Here is a 9,692-nt window from a genome sequence, read left to right on the forward strand (position 1 = left end):
ATAATTGAAAACCCACTTATCCTAGGAGTGGTAAAACTAAGTAGCCTTGCATCAGAGAAAAGTAATTAAATCACCCTCAAGATCCATGTGCCCCCCCCTCCCCCCTCAAAGGACCCTGCAGAAACCTTATGGGAAATGGCTCTCTCTTAAATGCTCTGAAACTTTGGGATCTGGTAGTCCTTGATGTGTAGTACGAAAGACTCAATAGGCGCATAGCTCCAAACAATCATGGTTTTAAGATATAAGCCTCTGAAGTTATAGGTACAGTGAGGACGTTTGAGTTGGAATAAATTCGTTTCCTCGAGAATGGGCGACTCTGGAGATAAATTACAAATCAGGTAGATTTTTATTTTTAACTTATAATTTTTTGACATAATATATATCATACAGTGACATCATCCATCTGGGCATGATGACGCAATTGATGATTTTTTTAAATAAGAATAGGGGTCGTGTGATAGCTCATTTGAAAGGTTATTAAATTCTCCATTTAAGGTTAATTCTCTATAAACGTTAACAATATTATTTATACAGGGTTCCCAAAATTTTTTTTTATTAAATTAATTGAGACAAGAATATCTATAAAAATATATATAATTTATTTAATTCGAAATACATTTTACTGTTGTCCGAAACCAGGAAAAAATGTATATTTGATAAATAAATATGGTTTTTTGATTAAATTCAATATTAAAGCTGCCACCCACCTGTATCTTAGCAGTTTGAACATTTAATTTAAGCGAAAGGGTCGTTTGATAGCTCATTTGAATGGCTATTTAATTCTATATTCAATACTATAAACATTAATATAATTATTTTTTTTTACAACTTTTTTTAAATAAATTAATTGAGACAAAAAGAAGAATGTATATAATTTATTTAATTCGAAATACATTTTACTGTCAGAAAACAGAAAAAATGTTAATTTAAAAAATAAACATTGCTTTTCGCTTAAATTAAATGGTCAAACTGCTAAGAGGCAGGTGGGTGGCAGCTTTAATATTGAATTTAAGCGAAAAAGAATATTTATTTATGAAATAAACATTTTTTCTGGTTTCAGACAACAGTAAAATGTATTTCGAATTAAATAAATCATATACATTCTTCTTTTTGTCTTAATTAGGTAATTTAATTCAAAAACATTTTTTGGGCACCCTGTATAAATAATATTGTTAACGTTTATATTATTAAATAGAGAATTTAATAACCTTTCAAATGAGCTATCACAAGACCCCTATTGTTATTTAAAAAAAACTCATCGATTGCGTCATCATCACACCCAGATGGATCACGTTACTAGTATGATATATATGCCAGAAAATTATAATTTAAAAATAAAAAATCGACCTGATTTGTAATTTATCCCCAGACTCGCCCATTCTCGAGGAAATGAATTTATTCCAACTCAAACGTCCTCACTGTACCTATAACTTCAAAGGCTTATATATCTTAAAACCATGAATTTTTGCAGCTACGCGCCCATCGAGTCTTTTGTTCTACACATCAAGTACTACCAGAACCCAAAGTTTCAGAGCATTTGACAGAGAGCCATTTCCCATAAGGTTTCTGCGGGGTCATTTCTGGATCTGCCGCTGAACAAGATACACCATAATATAGACAGAAGAGCGGCAACAATCGTAACAGATAAGAAAGCTAGGAATAAGCAGTATGCGGCTCGGATCCATAGATATAATAACCAATAGATTAGTAAGGTCCAAAAAATAGCGTAACGCGGAGCAGTTCGGGTCGGTGGTCTTTCTATTTCTCTCTACCGACGCTTAGCTTTCTCTCTCTAACATATGATGGCCGCTGCCTCTGTGTTAGTGTCGTTCCATTCCTCTTGGTAGATACGCTCACACTCGTCCGACAGACAAAGATAGCTAGACCACCGTACTTGATATTGACGTTACACCCCGATGCATTGAGTGGCATATCCCTAGCCTGGTCTATTGTTAAATGTCTCTGCTCGGATCACTTTCTTTCAACCAGCAACGAGAAGAACAAACACAAAGACAGCAAAATTAAACCTGAACAACCTGAAAAAATTCAGAAATAGAAAAGCGATGGCAAAAAGAACTAAATAGATAACTCGTAGAACAGAGAGTATAAGAAAAACGGAATATGATTAAAATAATAATATGGGCGACGGCTAAAAGAGTGATAGGAATTAAAAAGCATCAAAGAAAAGAGCTTTGATGAAGAATGAAAACAAGCATTAGACAAAAGAAATTAACTATATGTGGAACATATTCGAGCATCTTCAAAGAAAAACTCGAGAAAGTCTCGAAAAATTTGAAGAAGGACGAAGCAAAAGGCAGACAAAATATGCAGAAAAATAGAAGTATTTTAGCTTATTTTGCCTTTTCCCTAAGCTAAGGTAAGAATCACCCCAACATTTTTTAATGGCATTACCCAAGCCTACTTCATGAAATAAACATTCTCATAAGATGAAACAATATGTCGTTTTAGATAAAAAAAACATAAAACAATATTATATCGGGTAGGTAAAAAAAAAATTAATTCTATTTCGTGATAATTTTATTTATAAAATATGGTATCAATAATTTAAAAATTAAATAATAATTCACTTTGAGCCAACAATAAGCAGAAAACTATTTACATTATCAAGTTCATTTTATTTTTGCTAAATAAAACTGGAAAGGATTAGTGTCACCACTGTTAGCTAGTGTTTTAATTTTAACAAAACAAAATTAATAATATTAATAATTTTAAATTTTTGATTTTTTCACAGTTCCATAGAATATGTACTACCCGTACATAGTACCCCTTTGCAAAAATGACATAAAAATTGGACAAAGTGCAAGAGATGTGAAACTTGTTTATTTAGAAAATGAAAATTGTTCTGTAGCTATTTCTTTGTGGTATTTTACTTGAGAAATAAGCCACAGTTTAAGTTGGAAATTAAATTTGTTGACGTTTATTAAATTAAATAATATTTTAAATATTATTTTACGTGCTATTAGATTAAAACTTAAGACTTTTTTCTAGCAGATGTCGCTAGAGCATCCCTGTCATTTCGTTCGTTGCAATCCGAGACTGGACGCCGGGGATTTTTCTGGTTCAGTCAGAGAGAGCTGCATATGCACTCCCTGACGAGAGACTAATAAGTCTCGAAACCGGTAGAGGTGCTTGTGGCACTCTCTGATTGAACTAAAATAAGATACGGCTGTAGTTTCGTATTGCAACGAAATTGAAAATGTTCATTCATTTTTAAATAAATTTTGTTATGTTGCTTGGTAAAAAAATTCTTCTAATAATTTAATTTAATCTGACTCATTCACATAATTGTGGTATATTTTCCAAGTAAAATACCTAGTAAATTTAGGATGATCATAAATAAAAATAAAACAAAATCATTGTATCACTTATTTAATCATGTCGTTACAGTTTAAGCATTTTTGTTGAAACACAACAGTCGACACAACAGTTAGTCATCATATTGACATCAATTTAGTAAATACAAAGTGAGCCATAGCTATATGTTCCGGCGATATAGAATTATTAAAAATATGGCCAAATACCAAGTAGGTTGAGGCCAATAAACTAAAGAAGAAGAATTATAAAACATGCACATTTATTTCAAGATTTTATTTTCCCGGTTTTATTTCAAGATTTTTTATTTAAAAATTATAATTAGAAATGGTTTTTGCGGATGAACAGAAGCGATCTATGTTCGAAATGTATTTTAAAAATGGCCAAAGAATTATCGGAGAATGGGTTTTCTCCAGCCGAGATGCTTTGAAAGATTTTGTTGAAGAATTTCCCAATGTCATTATGACGACTTTTGCAGAACTATTCGTCGTGTTGTAGATGTTCATAGACAAACGGGAAACGTAACAAGCTAGTGGCAGACAGGCCTAAAGTGCGAACTGAAGAAAACATCGAACTGGGCAGAACAGAAGCCTTCCATGAAATCACCCTAAACGACCATCTCCAAGGCTAGCCTTCTGTAAGTGGTTTCTGAACAATCTCAATAATAATGATGTATTAGACAAAACCTTTTTTACTGACTAATGTATGTAGGTTTCATCTTTCTGGTACACAAATTCTCAGAATATGAAGATGTGGAGTGCAGATAACCCGCTTTATTTTATTGAAACGCCTTTACATCCACAGAAACTTGGAGTTTGGGCTACTATAAGCAAGCAACGTATTGTAGGACCCATATTTTCCGAAGTGATTCTAAATGTTGGAAGATACCGTCAAGAAATTTCAAATCCGTTTATAAATCAATGGATGGATGATGAATTAATAGAAGTATATTTTCAGCAAGACGGGGATTTGTCGAATTCTATTCAAAATTTGAATTTTATTATGGACTTGTTCGGCAATAGGGTCAAAAGTTTAAATACGCCTATTATATTCTTCCCTTGATTATGCGATTTGAATCTTTGCAATTTCTTTGTGGACATATTTAAAAAATTCGATTTTTAAAACACCTTCAGCGGATTTGGAAGATCTTAGACAAAGAATAGAGAATCATACTGAAGAATTAAATAATACTCCGTGGGTCTTCAACAATGTTATAGACTCAATGAGAAGAAGAGTTACGTTATGTAGAGATGTTGGTGGCTGACATATAGTGGTTCTTTGATTTTATTTAGGTATTATTGTTACTTGCCGGCAAGGACCGGCAGAAGGCACAGATAGTGCCGATTTATAAAAAGGACGATAGAACAGATTGCAACAATTACAGAGGAATAACACTGTCATGAAAGCACAGCCATGAAAATACACGAAAAAATACTGAACAAAAAAATAATCGGAAAAATTGACAGCACACTAGAGGAATCACAAAGCGGTTTCAGAAAAGGCAGAAGCACCCAGGATCATATATTTACAATCAAGCAAATAATAGAAAAATATCAGCAACAGGAGAAAAAAATGTATATGGCTTGCATAGATCTTGAAAAGGCTTTTGACACGGTACTTACAGAGGAATAACACTGTCATGAAAGCACAGCCATGAAAATACACGAAAAAATGCTGAACAAAAAAATAATCGGAAAAATTGACAGCACACTAGAGGAATCACAAAGCGGTTTCAGAAAAGGCAGAAGCACCCAGGATCATATATTTACAATCAAGCAAATAATAGAAAAATATCAGCAACAGGAGAAAAAAATGTATATGGCTTGCATAGATCTTGAAAAGGCTTTTGACACGGTACCAAGGCAACAATTATGGGAAATATTAGAGAAGAGAGGCATAAGTAACAAAGTGATAAGGGTAATTAAGAACATTTACAACAACAATGTGAATTATATCATCAGCCAAAACAGAAAATCAAAACCATTTATTACGAACGAGGGACTGAGACAAGGAGGAGGATTAAGTCCAACACTATTTATAATTTATATGGATGAGATAATTAAAGAATGTAAAGTAAAAGTGAAAAAAATGCATGTGGGTTATAGAAATTTAAGAAGAGTATACATTTCAGAAGGAGCATTCGCCGATGACGTCGTCATATTGGCCGAAAATGAGAAACAACTACAAAGAAATATAGAAATATGGAATGAAACACTAAAAAATATGGAATGACGCTTAATAAAAATAAAACAAAAGTTATGGTCATGGAGGAAAAAGAAGAAGAAGAAAAGATAAACATAAAAGTAGAGGAAGTAAATATAGAAACAAGCACGAACATTCCAATACTTAGGAGTAGAATTAGAAGACAACGGAAGACAGGAAACAGAAATTAATAACAGAATTCAAAAAACAATGAACCTATACCATGCAATGAGCAATAAATTAAAAAATAAAAAAGAAAAAACACGAAAAACAAAAATTAATGTGTTCAAGTCAATATATAGACCTGTATTAACCTTTGGTTGCGAGTCATGGGTACTAACAGAACGACAAAAGAGTAAAATACAGGCAGTAGAAATGAAATACCTTAGACGAGTTCGAGGAGTTACCAAAAAGAGATAGACTACGAAACACTCAAATAAGAGAAGATTTGGAAATCGAGTCAACGTTAGAATTTATAGAGAGAAGGCAACTCAGTTGGTGGGGTCATCTTCAGAGAATGGATCAGACAAAACCGGTGAAAGAAATTTGGCAGGCAAAAACGCAAAGAAGAAAGGTAGACCAAGACAAACATGGGATAAAACACTAGGCAAAATAATCGAGAAAAGGGGAACAGCGTGGATAGAAGCAAGGACGCTGGCTAGAAATAAGAAGGAATGGGTCAAATTTGTACATAATATAAATGTATAGCAGTTATTAGTTAAATTTAAGATTAAGTTGTTTTTGTATTGTATTATAATGTAACATAATGTAATGTATTGTCATAGTGTATACACCACTATGTGGTAAAAGGGTTTTTTTTTGAAAATATATATATTGTTACTTTTATAATTTTGCTAATCTTTTTGATTTTTGATTAAAGTTTTGTGTTAAAGGTTTTGGCGGATTTTTTTATGTTTTACAATGTTAATCAAAATTAATTTATAAACCAATGATACAAATTCAGATTAAAACAAGACATACGTAATTTTTTGCTCGAATAGCTTTGAGAAAATAATAGGGAACTTGCACATTTTTTTATTACATAATAATGTTCAGTTTTGTTTAAAAATGAGATTTCCAAAATTTCACGCTTTAAAAACTCATAATAACTTAGAAGTACAAATTTAAACTATTCTGTGATTTAAAATAGTTCAAACGACCCGTGACGTTACATAGTTGAACTTTGTGGTTATATTTAGGTATATTCTTTAATTTACTGGCCTCCACCTACTTGGGTATGTGGCCAGCTCATCGTCGCGAAATAAGGGAAAATATTTATATGCTAATGACATTTTTATCGTATGTCATTATAATAATCTATACCAGTTTGTTGAGGTTGGAGTTTGATACAGTTTTTGAAGGAAATGAAAGAAGGTTTACTATGGAAAATAAAGGAAAAGATTATAAGTGTTGTTTAGTGCCATTTTGTAAAAGTACAAGTTTTCTATGTATTTAAAATAGTTGAAACGATCAAACGTATTTTCTACTGACGTTTATAATGTCTAATTTACAATTATATACAATTTTGTTGACTTTGTTGGTGCAGAATGTAAACACACAACCATATGACGTCACGACTCGTTTTGGGATAGGTGCAATAATTTGAATTTAGAATCGCCTTTAGGGGCCAAACGGAACAAAAAAACAACTTTTTTTATCTTTGATACACGTTTTAAATATGTTCTGTTGGGATTTATTACACTTTTTTCGAATTTAAAATTTTATGCAAGTTCCCTATTGTGGATCGCTCTTTATAATTTGTTTTACCAATTCATATATAGTCCAAACATATAGTCGTTAGGGCTCATATAATAGATTTTATAGAACAACAAAATTATTAAGAAAATAACAATTTAAAGATATAAACGTGCTACTGATCATTGAATCATATAAATAAAACCTTCTGATGTAAACAGAGAGGTATTTTAGTTTTTATACTATGCTATAAATCACACTGTTATCAACCCACTTTTAAAAAAATATCAGTCCTTTTTCAGTTTTTTTACATTTGTAGCATATTTGAATGTTTGGTGAGATTGATATTCCTTAACGGATATAACTGGAAGTGAGTGTTAAAATATTGCTTAAATACACCAACAGTTAAGTATACAGGTTGTCCAGAAACTCTCATAACAAATGAAAACCGGAGATTCCTCAGATAATTCTAAGACAATTTAACCATATTAACCTAGTCCGAAAATGGTTCCTAAAGGAGCTAGATCTCTTTGAAGATGGCGCCTTGTAATTAGGTTTTTTTAAATACCGCCAGAACGCTTCTATTTAGAAAAACGAAAACTGGTACTATTTATCTCCCAGAGATAAATCAATTCCATCAATTGCAAATTTCTAGTACCGCATTGTTTGTCCTTAACTTTTAAGAATTTTTGACATTGGATTATTAAATTGTAAGGTATTCTAGTACTAAAAGGTACTCTTGCTTTAGTACCAGTTTTCGTTTTTTTAATACAAGCGTTATGGAGGCATTTAAAAAAAAACGAATTACTAGACGTCATCTTCAAAGAGCTCTAGCTCCCTTAGCATTTTCGGACTAGGTGAGACACCCTGTGTTTTGCACTTTTGTAAAGAAAATTAGTGTTATAGAGTAGCCAATAATTTTAGTTGACTACTTAATAATACGTGAAAATGATTAAAATATAATATATTAAAAGACAAATGAAACAGTTGGTACTTTGCCAAATTGCCATATAAAAGGTGCTTAAAGTCCTTCCTAGCACGAAAAAAATGGAAAAATTCTGTATTTCAGAAAGTCGATTTTGGCATAATTCTCAGTTCAAAAGTTTTCCAAAGGAGCTAGATCTCGTGTAAGTGACTAAAGATGCTTTTTATCTTTCTGAACATTTACTTACTCGTATATCTTCGAAAATATTGTATATCCCCATTCTTTTTTTGTTCCCAAGTAACTCGAGTAGAGCCATCTAACTAATGCATTATTAAATGTCAAACTTGCTTTTGTTTTGTTATAATAGATTAATTTATTTATAAGAAAAGAAAACTACATATTTTTTCCAGGTGTAGACTTTTTTTAGATAAACTTACTACAAGTGTACCTTTTAACGTTAAAAACACAAATATTCTTATTTGAAAGCTGTATAATTATTTAAACAATCTTTATTTAAACAAATTAAAAATTTTGTTATAATAAATATATTAATTTATTATAACAAAACAAAAGCAACTTTGACATTTAATAATACGTTAGTTACATGGCTCTACTCGAGTTACTTGGGAACAAAAAAAGGATGACGAAAATTGCTCCATGGGAAGCCGAGAAAATGCATTTTTTAACGTATACCGATTTTGAACTTTGAGATTACATTTTCTCCAACCTAATTTTTGATTGGAATTTTGCTATTTTTGGCAATTTTCACTCGTTATATCGATAGTTTTTATTATAATAATATATGTTATGATTATTTTAAAGGTATGACAATTGGTGTGAAGAAAGAGGATAAAAATAAAAAGGTGATGGTTCAAAAATTATGATCCTATTGTTTATATCTTTGCCGTAAATGCCGGTCAACTTTGACCAGTTGTATCTCAGGAACCACTCATCACAATTAAACGTTTTTTCTTTTAAAATAAGCGTCCTGCCGCTTTTTTCCAATACCGTTTTCGTGATATAATTTAATTTAATATTTCCCGAGATATTCTATTTGTTTATAAGCCAAAAAATTGTTTATAATTTTAAAATATTCCTGAGGCCCCTTAAATAGTCCAATTTCAATTCGGTAAAGTACATTAGATAGCTACAGTGTCTTTTATACAAAAATCATAGTTATTCTTATGTATGATAATTATTGTGGTTATTATAGCGACCTTAAATTTTTAATTAACAATTCAATTGTTGCTAAACTGTTCATTCAATTTCCATCGGCTTTTGGAATTATAATCTATACGAAAAAAGCTTTTATGCTACCACGTTATTTAATTATTGATAAACAATTACTTACCTAAAATTTTAGTTGAAAATTAAAGATTTTGTTGGAAAAAACCGGCATTTTCCGGGGAAAATTTAGTTGAAGTAAATCGGGAAAAACACGTCTCTATGCAGAATTTAATTACGGTGCATTTTTATTTGGGTGTGTTTGGTGTAGCACAGTATCTGCGGACTTTGCATACCTATATTATTAATACAG

The sequence above is a fragment of the Diabrotica virgifera genome, chromosome 6, assembly GCF_917563875.1.
Source record: "Diabrotica virgifera virgifera chromosome 6, PGI_DIABVI_V3a".
In the NCBI taxonomy this organism is placed as follows: Eukaryota; Metazoa; Arthropoda; class Insecta; order Coleoptera; family Chrysomelidae; genus Diabrotica; species Diabrotica virgifera.